Consider the following 12,339-nt stretch of genomic DNA (forward strand, 5'->3'; position numbering starts at 1 on the left):
TTTGATGGATTCCATTTCTGTACTTTGATCCCAAGATTCCTCTCACAATTTTGCGTTCTCTTTTCTCCAGTTCTTCAAGGAGTCCTTTGTTGGCATTTAGAGACAGGGTTTCGGCTGCATATAGAACTACTGGCTTCAGAACTGTTTCATAGTGACGTATCTTGGTGTTTTGGGAAAGGCATTTTTTGGTGTAGATTGTGCGGGATGTTTGGTAGGCTATTTCCAGTTTGCGTACTCGCTCCTGAAGTGCTTCTTTGTCCAGTCCATTTTTCATGATGATCTCACCCAGGTATTTGAATTTGTCTACTTGGGTGATGTCCCCGTATTTTGTATGGAGTTTTGGTGGAGCCTCTTTGATGTTAGTCATTACTTCTGTTTTCTCAAATGATATCTGCAAACCAGTTTGTTCGGCAATTTCCTTTAAAATTTCAACTTGAGCTCTAGCGGTTTCTATGTCGGTTGAGAGAACAGCAATATCATCGGCAAATGCTAAGCAGTCTGTTGCGATCCCCTTGGATTTGGTTCCTATTCTCAATGGACTGTAGTTGGTTTCCTGTAATCTCACCCGCCAGGTTCTGATGATCTTTTCAAGAACACAGTTGAAGAGTATCGGGGATAGCCCATCACCTTGTCGGACTCCTGTTTTGATGCCAAAGGAATGCGAGAGACATCCGTGGAACTTCACCTTGGATTTTGTATCGGTCAGGGTGGCTCTAATTAATGCCAGCAGTTTCAAATCAACTCCAAATTCATTTAAGATGTTTAGCAGGACTTCCCGGTCAATGGAGTCGTACGCTTTCTTAAAGTCCACAAAGACAGACACATACTGCTTGGACCTTAGTGTACAATATCTGATGATCGTTTTGAGATTTTGGATCTGTTCAGCTGTTGAGCGACCTTTTCTGAATCCTCCTTGGTATTCACCTATTTGATGTTCGACTTGTGCTTCCAAACGCTCCAGGATGGCAAGTGATAGAATTTTGTAAGTCACGGGTAGCAAAGATATTCCCCTGTAGTTGTTGATGTTCTTCATGCTGCCTTTTTTGTGTAATGGATGGATCAAAGCTATTTTCCAATCTTCGGGTAGGGTCTCCTTGTTCCAAATTTCTTCTATTTGCTTTTGCAAGATATCAAGTGATTCTTCTGGGGCATATTTCCATAGTTCTGCTGCTACTGAGACTTCCCCCGGCGCTTTGTTATTTTTGAGACGGGCAATGTGGCGCTTGATTTCATCTCTGTCGGGTGGTCTGGAATCTGGGTATCTGAGTCAGGGTTCCTTGGTCTCAATGGCGCTTTGCGGTTTAGAGCAATTACGTAAATTCTTGAAGTAATCTGCCAGAATGCTGCAATTTTCTTCATTTGACGTCGCCAGTGTGCCGTCCGTTCGCTCAAAGCATAGAGATGGTGGTTTATAGCCAGTGAGTTTGCGTTTGAAGGCTCTGTAATACTCTCTGCTTTCATTCTTCCTAAAGTTTTGTTCTATCTTTTCAATGAGAGATTTTTCGTATTTACGTTTCTCAGTTCTGAACACCCTAGCTGCTTGGGCACGTTGGGTTTTGTAGGTTTCCCAATCATTTTCTGATTTCGTAGAGTTGTACTGTTTCCACGCATTGAGTCTTTCTTGGAGGACTGATTCGCAGGTACTATTCCACCAGGCATGCTTTTTGCTTCTCTTGATTTCTGCAACGTCTTTGGCGGCCTCAACAAGGAAACGTTTGGCGTTGTTAAAGTCACAGTCATTTGGTCTAGCCTTCTCCTGGAACTCCTCGACCCTTTGCCGAAGTTTATCACTGTTGAAGCGTGTGATCTGTTTGGTTGTCTTCCTTGTGTTTGCGGGAATTGGTTTGAATTTGATAAGAGACATATAATGATCTGGGGCCACAATGATGCCTTTCTTTACCTTGACATTCATAATCTCAGGGCTGTTTCTCCTGGAGATCGCAACATGATCAATTTGGAACTCTCCGAGAGCTTGGACGGGAGAACGCCAAGTCATTTGCTTTCTGGGTAGATGGCAAAAGTGGGTCGACATGACCTGCAGGTTGTGATATTCACAAATGGTCACCAGTCTTTTGCCATTGGGATTGGTTCTTTTGTGAGCAGGGTAATTTCCTATAATTTTCTTGTACTTCTGTTCACGACCTAGTTGGGCATTGAAGTCACCCAAAAGAAGCTTGACATGGTGTTTGGGGATTTTGTTCAATTTTTCATCCAGTAGGTCCAGAAATTATCAACTTCGTCTGATTCAGACTTGTTCTTATCGTTTGTAGGAGCATGTGCGTTAACTAGGGCGTAGGTTTTGTTCGCGCATTTAATTGTGAGTATAGACAATCTGTCATTCACAGGTTCGAAATTTGCAACCGATTTAAAGATCTTGGTTCTAACAGCAAACGCGGTTCCAAGCATCACAGCTCCATTGAGGATTCCTCTTTGCGCTTTGCTCTTGAAAAATTGGTAGCCTTCAGATTAAAAAATCTCTTCATCTGGGTACCGCATTTCCTGTAGGGCCACTATGGATATCTGATTTTCGTTAAGAGCTTTGGTGAGGGTTTTCAGCTTGCCAGTTTGTGTAAGTGAATTTATGTTGAAAGTTGCTAGAAAGGTTTTAGATTTTGGCCTGAGTTTTTGACTCTTCGGGGTACACCGAGACGCTCCGACTCGTCCCCCAGAATCCGAACGAGACTCGTGCACCGTGGCGTTCACGACAAGGGATTTATCCGAAGATTTACCCCCTGGGGTATGTTTCTTGAAATGTTGTGCCATCATGCTTTTTGACTTGACTTTGATTTGGACGGGTACCCATCCTTTTACAACTAGGGTTGTTAGCCCTAGAGGTTGCCTCAAGATGTTTTCTGGCTTCTGGTCATTTACCAGTCTTCGCCGTTACCCTGGCAAGGGACCAGTTTTTTTTTCACGGTGGTATTTTATTTCCCTACTACCCTCCGACTCTGCTGGCGGCAGAGCCAGCGAGCTTCCCCAATTCCAATGGGGCACGCCCGATAGAGGTAACCGGTAAATCCCCACACGGGAATACTGTTTATATAATGTTAATTTCGAACTCTTGGGTACTTAGTCATCCGATGAAAGCTCTCCGACTTGATGATAAAATGTTGTACCCTTACTTCGCCTATTATTAATTTCAGGGTTGATTTCATTACTTCCATTAATAATGCTACCCAGATATGTAAACTGTTCTACTTTCTCTAACCGTTCTCCGTCTATGTTCACTAGGCTTCTCTTTCCACAGTTTTCTTTTTACTAATTACAATTCCAAACACCTTCAGATTTTCATTCCAAATGTCCAGTCTCCTTTGTACTGTACTTCCTTTTCTCCCTTTCCCCAAATCACCACATCATCTGCAAATACCAAAGCATTCACTTCATCACTACTGATACTCTGTTTTTACACGTTTTATGATTTCATCCATCAATATAATCAACAATAATGGTGACAGTGCAATTCCTTGCTTGAGACCTCTTTTTTTTATAAAATGTTTGAGTCACCACTCCCCACTTGTACACTGCTTTTATTCTCATGATACAACATTTTTATCTTGTTAATTAAGGATTTTGGTAAATTTCTTTTCAGAAGGCATTCCCATACATGTTTTCTCTTAACTGTATCATAAGCTTTTACCAAATCCAAAAATATGAATATGATTTCCTTGTTCCTTTCTGGATGTTTTTCCATGATCATTTGCACTGTAAAAATCAAGTCTATTGTTGACCTATTTGGTCTAAAGTCACATTGATCTTCCTCTAACTGTGTTTCTATTATATCCCTCAGTCTTTTGCTGTGACGTTCTCCATTATTTTTAGCCCATGTGATAATAGGGTTATACCTCTATAACTTTCACATTTCTTTCTATTTCCTTTTTTTGAACAGTGGTAAAATGCTTCCTTGTTGCCAATCTTCAGGTATCCTTTCATCCTTCTATACGGTATAGAGGGCTCTGTATAGCCACTGTAGTCCAATGCTTCCTGCTGCCTTAATCATATCAGCATTGAATTTGTCTCTTCCACTCGCTTAACCATTGATCACTGCTTCACTGCCCTTTCAAGTTCCAACCATGTTATCGGGTTCTCTTCTTTTTCTCCATCTATTATTACCATTTCCTTTTCTCCTCCTACTTCCGAGCAGTCATCCTCATTATAAAGATTTTCAAATACTTTGCCATCACTTTCAGAAGACCCTTTTCATCATGTACTATGGATCCATCTTCCCTCTCTAATGCCTTGATTTTTTCTTGATTTATTCTTTTCAATTTTATTACTCTGTATAACAGTTTCTGATTTCCTTGACTATCTTGCTCAATTTTGTGGTAAACTCTCCCCAACATTTCTCCTTTTCTTACTTGATACTCCTCTTTATTTGTAGCTTACAATCTTTTGTATTCCACATGTAACCTTTCTACCTTATTCTCATCCCTCTGATTCGTTTTTGCTTTTCTTTATCCATTTCTTTCCTCACCTTGTTCCTTTAATTCATTTCTTTTTTTTATTTTGTCTGTCCACCACCGTGTCTTTTTTCCCTTAAACTTTGCTTTTGTTTTCTCACATACTTCAATTGTTGCTTCCACAAATGTCTGTCTTAAACTGTCCCACTCTTCTTCTCCACTTCGTGTTTCTGTGTTAGGCAACTTCCTTTTTATACTAACAGTGACTACTATTCTTTTATCCTCCTCCTCCAATTCCCAAATCCTGATCTTTGGTTTCTTCTTCAATACAATTTTAGGGATTTTCACTTGTTTTAAATACACAATCAATAATCTATGATCACCTTCCATACTTTCACTGGGAATTATTTTCGTATTCATGACGTATCTTTCCCATTCTCGGTCTGTTATTATAAAATTATTTTATTTATATTGAGATAAATTGAAATTAGACAGAATCGTCTCCAAATGGCTCCTAAAATCTCTAGAAAAGTCACTAGTCGTTATCATTGAAATTCTGTCACTTAATTACTAAAAAAGACTCCCATATCTAGCCACTAATCTCTAGAATCAACTAGACTGATTATTCTCACTTATGAAAATCGATATACGTGTCGCGATATACAGGTTTCAATAAACACCGCACATCCGCACACATTTCTCGCATTAATAAAGGTCGATATTTAGTTTGAAAGCGGCCAACGAGCAAAGAATTTCCGGCCAATGGTGTAAAAAATCGGAAATGGTGGGATTTGAAAACAAATGTTTGAAGTTCACCAAAAAGTACGTTAAGTCTGGAGAAATAATAGAATGATTGGAAGGCAGGAAAAATTATAGAAAATCAAGAGTCTCCCACCTAAATCGGGAAAGTTGGCAGGTACGTAACACTCTTCGAAATCACTCAACGTAGTCTATATGTACAGTATTTAATAGCATTAATTGAAATCACCAAACTGTACAGGAAGTTATCAATGTAGTCTATGACAAGTGAGTGGAAGCAATGCCAGGACTCTGCTCAAGGGTCCGTGGTCGCCAACCCAGGCTCCCAAGAGCCACTGGTTCCCCTTTCAGTGGCCCCTTACGACAGGCAGGAGATTCCGTGGGTGTTTTTCTACCACACCCACCCACAGGGGGTATTTTTCTGCACAGTGTGATTATTGCAATGAATGTTATCTAACACTGTACATCCTGGTTAAATTGACGCATTTCTGTGCAGTGTGCTGATTTCAATTAATGTCCGGCTCCACGGTTAAATGGTTACTGTGCTGGCCTTTGGTCCAGGGGTCCTGGGTTCAATTCCTGGTCGGGTTGGGGATTTTAACCTTCATTGGTTAATTCTGATGGTTCGGGGTCTGGGTGTGTGTGCCGTCTTTAGCATTACAATTCATGATAGGTAGAGGCTCCATTCTCACACACGCGCAGGTCGCCTATTAGACGTCAAATCGAAAGACCTGCACCAGACATCTCCCGAGGCCATACGCCATTTATTTTTTATTTCAATTTAACAGTATTATACACTGTACATCTAGTTTACATAGACGTGTTTCTGTACAGTGTTCTTATTTTAATGAATGTTATTATTTACAGTACATATAGCCCACATTGACGTTTTTGTGTACAGTTTGCCAATTTCAATTAAAGTTTATTAAATACTCTATTGGTACAGAGAAAGTAACATTAGTTATATCCTGTTTATCCTGATCTCCTCCCCTCGCACAAAATGTGTGCCCTAATTAAAACAAAGGTATAAACAATATATATTTGTACAATTAAGTGTTCTGAACACTATTTTTATTGATTACTGCCGGGCTGAGTGGCTCAGGCGGTTAAGGCGCTGGCCTTCTGACCCCAACTTGGCAGGTTCGATCCTGGCTCAGTCCGATGGTATTTGAAGATGCTCAAATACGTCAGCCTCGTGTCAGTAGATTTACTGGCACGTAAAAGAACTCCTGCAGGACTAAATTCCGGCAGCTCGGCGTCTCCGAAAACCGTAAAAGAGTAGTTAGTGGGACGTAAGACAAATATTATTATTATTATTATTATTATTATTATTACTGTACACGATTTAAACCAATTTTGTCGTATAAAGTAATGAAATGTGTGATTACACATCTTTATCATGGCGAGTTTATAAGTACATGGCTAGAAAACAGCTGTTCAAAGACACGCCCTTCACCGCCATTACACACCAGAAGACGTAAAAGTTCACTGCATGATGTCGCGGCGATCGCAGGTGTTCTGTCCACACAGCTTTGTTTTAACATCTAGGTCATCAGCCTTTTTCCTAAAGAGACTGATAGCTATTTCATCAGTGTTCTCTGCTAACAATTCAGGAATACCGAGCATACATACGAATACTCCCTCTCCCTTGATACTGTTCAAGAGTGTCAGTTTATCTGTATTTCATCACAAAGGGTTCTGCACCATGCAACATTTTATACACCACATATGTAGTAGCTTAACTTCGATGACAATCACTTAGATGTGCATTAATACACTCTTTTCCACCCTTCATACTTTTGTACATATTTTGAAGCACATTAGGCTACTGGGCATGCCTCTCTCCCTGTCCGTGGTTTGTCATGATGTAGTCTATTTCTTGCTCTCCGTGGCGCTTTGAACTTCCATTATTGCTGAGCTTGATTTGATCTCTTCCTTCCCATATAAATGAAAGCCAAGATGGTTAACATTCAAAGAATGGTACACAGATGTACAAAACCTTTAAAACTTTGCAGGAACAATCTCTGTAGCAAATCTCTTTACAGTATACAGAGAGTGTTAACAGCTCTTGGACTTAAAATTTCACTCGGTTGCCACTGATATTTCCCTTATATTTGGTTGTATCGGAAAAATGTATATAACAAAAATTGCCATGAGCTTTTTTTTTTTTTTTTGTAAAAAGCCACCGGTAAGAGACATACTTAGAGTTTTATGCTTTAGGCCCCTTCTGAAGCACCCCCACCCCCTGATGAAATTTTTCGAACAACTTATAGCTACGATTATATTCGACTATTTTCTAAACTGACATACCAAATTTCATTAATATCTACCCATCCATCTTCCCATAACAGGCACAGAAATATATTAAACCAAACTCAACATTGGCCATAACTATGACATAAGTATTACTGTCAGAATAAGATATAAAACTGATTGAAATGTTGCACTTAAAACCAATGCCATCACATCACTCAATCAAATGAACTTTCTCACTTTTCAAGGATAGCACTATGCTGGTATTGTAACAATGCCAATTTCCAGAGCTTGAATGACACAACCACAGACAGCAGTGCACATTGCTCTGCAATTTTCCATTAAGTGTGCACGCTCTCCATTTCTATCAATACCTCATAGCAGGGATAGTATGATGGACCAGTGTGACACGTTCAAGTAGGAACCAGAACATGCATGAACCAGAGGAATGGCATGATAAAAAAAGGAAGTTACCTAGCTTTCCGGCCACTTCATACCAATGTTCCATCAATCAATACTGATCTGCACTTAGGGCAGTCACCCAGGTGGCAGACACCCTATCTGTTGTTTTCCTAGCCTTTTCTTCAATGATTTCAAAGAAATTGGAAATTTATCGAACATCTCCCTTGGCAAGTTATTCCAATCCTTAACTCCCCTTCCTATAAACGAATATTTGTCTCAATTTGTCCTCTTGAATTCCAACTTTATCTTCATATTGTGATCTTTCCTAATTTTAAAGACACCACTCAAACTTACTTGTCTACTAATGTCATTCCACGCTATCCCTCCACTGACAGCTCGGAACGCACCACTTATTACATGTGATCAAATTCATTTTTGGGCCCGTATTGGAAGTATTTGTATTAAATGACACTAGTATGTTTTTATTGTTCACCCACCTATTCAATACAACCTTAAAAAATAGGACTTTGTCGTTATCAAAATTGTTAACATAAAATTAATACATTGGATGGTGCATGTTTCGCCTATCAATAGTAGGTATCATCAGCCATATTTTTTACCTTAGGAATAGATAAGGTACCTGATTGGAAATGACTTATGAATACTGTTAAAAACTATGTTTTGTAAAATGGATTAGAGATTGTTAAACAACTATTACAATATAAACTGTAGTATACTATTACTTAATAATATTTGTGTTAATATTTGAGTCTAAAAACATGACAATAATTTGAGGATAATGGCATAGGTGGTTGGTTCTTGATATTAAAAGATATTACAATAAAGATAAAAATCAGAAAGCACATTCCATTTAATTGCCAAATGGCATGTTGTTAAAAACTTGAGGAAAGTTGAGCATTGGTTCTTGAAGTTAATAAGTATTGATTTTCATTTATATGCTTATAAATTTTAAAGAATTTTCATATGGCACGATTCTTTTTGAGATAATATTAGTTGGAATTCTTAAGATTGTATTGTATTGAATAGGTGGGTGAACAATAAAAACAACTAGTGTTATTTGATATGCAACACTTGTCGAGCAGCTAGTCTTCCTTCTCCCAAGTCTTCCCAGCCCAAACTTTGCAACATTTCTGTAACACTACTCTTTTGGCAGAAATCACCCAGAACAAATTGAGCTGCTTTTCTTTGGATTTTTTTTTTTTTTTTTTTTCCAGTCCTTGAATCAAGTAATCCTGGTGAAGGTCCCATACACTGGAACCATACTCTAGTTGGGGTATTATCAGAGACTTATATGCCCTCTCCTTTACATCCTTACTACAACCCATAAAAAATTTCATAACCATGTGCAGAGATCTGTACCCTTTATTTACAATCCCATTTATTGATTACGCCTTTCCTTATATTAACACCTAGGTACTAGACAGGCTGTTATAGTGGGCACGCAGCAGAAAAGCCTTTGTTGGAGATGAGTGGCAGCAGAAGAGACAAAGCACATCACAGCAAACATGTGAACTTAGCTCAGTTACCCTATTATGGGTTCCTGGGCACACAGGTATCAGTGGAAATGAAGAAGCTGACAAACTAGCGAAACAAGGCTCAAAATGTCCTTTCATAGGACCAGAGCCCTTCCTGGGAGTGTCACTCCGAAGTGTAAAACTGGTAATGTCCCAATCAAGACCAACTACAATATCTCAGACCTTAACCGACCTATCGAAACTGTCCATAATGGCGGCAGCTGGAGTGCTAGCATGCGTTTGTTTTGATTTGTGTAAGCCGTGTTGTTACCAAATATTTATGGACATTTGAATATTATCAATTGTACATTATATTTATTTATAGTCTTAAGAAGGTTACAGATCATCTTTCAGTGCCGTAAAAAGCTATTTGTTCTCAAAGAGCTTATTTATTCCCACAATATCGATGGTGAAAAGGTTAATGTTGATTCTCGTGTTCTTCTCTGAAAGTTTTTTCTACATTTTTAGTTACCTATGCAATATGTTTATAGTTTAATGTGCTGTGTGCCTGGATGTAAGTAAGAGCTTCAGTGTTTTCATTTCCAAAAGACCTAGTATTAAGACAAAATTGGGTTAAGAGCATTCGTAAGGAAAACTTTGAACCGAATCATAGGACTAATAATGTTGTGTGGATTAATCATTTTATCATTTTTGAAATCAAATGTATTGTATACCCATAGAAGGTGGTGATCTAATTCGAGTTCCGCGCAAACTTCCGAAGTTTAAACTAATGATGCCTATCCTAGCATTTGCCCTATCAGCCAACGTACCCTACTACAAAGAACATTAAATCAGTCCCAGAAATAATGACTAAAATTTATGATTTAGAGACTAAGTTATTCTTAAACGGTGGTGCAAGAATGATGTAATTAATTTTCAACGTTTTACAATGAACATGCGTAAACTAAACCTAAACCCATTTCCCGTGGAGTGAACATCAGGATTATGATTTTTATATATAAAATACAATTATACCATCAATTTTGGTGAGTTTTAAGCTGACAAGTGCTTTAGATGGTCAAGTGTATCATACAAATATCGCTTGTACCTGATCAACAATACAGGTGGATTTTGGAAGGTTGAAATTTTGTTGGAGAAATTTGTTTGCATGTTTTACATAATGGGCTGTGGTTAATGGTGGTGTTACATAGTATTTTATGTAAGGTTATAAATGTTCTTTGTTGACATCTATATATCGTATTTGCTGACTGGAGATTCATATTTGAAATAATTTTATACTCTGTGTCTGTTTCAACCTGACGTTGATACAATAATTCTCCCTTCATTATTTTCCCCTCTGAAATTTCATTTACACTTACAATACGCTATATTGTTACTTTTGGTCTTTAATTATTCATATTTTGAGTTAGTGAGTTGCATTTCATGACGTTCAAATTGTGATATTTTCCTTAGGGGACTATAATAAACATGTATAACCTTTCCCTCAACCTCTCATATCGCATACCGATGTCCGCCATGTTTATTCTGGATTACGGTCTGATGTAATTGTACTTGGTCTTGTCCCAATGGACAAACCAGTCTCACTTAGACATTTGGAAGAGGTTAACCATAGCAAGGCAGGCACGTGAACATATCAAAGGGCCTAGCCAAAGTTATAAAAAGGCCCTGATAAATTTGAATAGGACCAGAATGCGAATGGTAGTTGGACTGTTGACAGGCCACAATACCTTACAGAGACACCTACACATCATGAAAATCAGTCAGGATCCGATGTGTAGAAGATGCAGTAGGGAGGGCTGACCATGCGGTTTATCACCTTTAGACAATCGCAACGAAACCTACCACCATCACCAGTTAACACAACTGAACAATATTTCCATGTCAGCGATGCTCGGCGCCGACATTCACTAAGCAATAAAAGACTGAATTTTGCGTATCTCTGTTATAGCAAGTACAGCAAAACTGAATAAGACAAATGATTGGAAAATGTATCCTATGTAACATTTGATTTAAAATGTAGATATTTGATAATTAAATGTTAGGCCTTCCCCTAAACTACCATTTCACCCAGCATGAATCATATTATTTACAGCCTAGACTGTAGTGCCTTATTCCCCAACTTTACATATATGTTTTCATTAAATTCTGTTTGGTTATTTTCTTGTGATGCACGTACAGATGACAGGAAATTAAAAATCATATTTCCTTTTTCCCATCGACACGACAGATACAGAAAAACCATTCTTTTCTAAGTCTCAGCAATGTACAAACAAAACTCATTTTATATACATTAAGTGGCAAAATTAATGGATTACTTGAAATTTCAAAGGAAAAAGCATGTTAAATTGTGAAACATTTGTTTTATTATTTACAGCGATTATTTTCATGAACAAAGTATCTAAGTGACTAAGGTAATAATAACAGACAGATAACATTACTTAGATAATTTTTTCATGAAAATAATAATTTTCCCTTTATTTTCACTCGTTGTTTTACGTTGCATGGACACAGATAGGTCTTATGGCGATGATGGGACAGGAATGGGGAAGGAGTGGGGAGGAATCAACCGTGGCCTTAATTAAGGTACAGCCCCAGCATTTGCCTGGTGTGAAAATGGCAAACCACGGAAAACTATCTTCAGGGCTGCCGACAGTGGGGTTCAAACCCACTATATCCCGAATACTGGATACTGGCTACACTTAAGCGACTGCAGCTATAGAGCTCGGTATGAAAATAATCAATGAAAATTATAAAACAAATGTTTCACAATTTAACATATTTTTTCCTTTGAAAATTAAGTGATCCATTAATTATGCTGGTCAGTGTATGTAGATGTAGTATTCAGATTTAATTTATTGAAAGTGAAAACTATTTCTCAGTTGACAGAAAAGAAAAAAAAAATTCTATTTTTCAGTCAGAATAATACACAAAATTATTAACATAGTAGTGGCTGTAAACAGATTTTTGCTTTAAAACACAACACTACATAAAAGGATCATAAAAGCCATTTCTTCTATTGAATGATAAAAGAG

General features: G+C 38.1%; 1 protein-coding gene across 1 annotated transcript in view; it reads right to left on the minus strand.

Annotated features, from left to right (window-relative positions):
• LOC136864532 (lysophospholipase D GDPD1) overlaps window positions 1-12,339 on the minus strand; it is a 316,094-nt gene that overhangs the window by 237,790 nt on the left and 65,965 nt on the right. The gene's annotated exons all lie outside the window — the stretch shown is intronic.

This window comes from Anabrus simplex, chromosome 2 (assembly GCF_040414725.1).
Source record: "Anabrus simplex isolate iqAnaSimp1 chromosome 2, ASM4041472v1, whole genome shotgun sequence".
NCBI classification, from domain to species: Eukaryota; Metazoa; Arthropoda; class Insecta; order Orthoptera; family Tettigoniidae; genus Anabrus; species Anabrus simplex.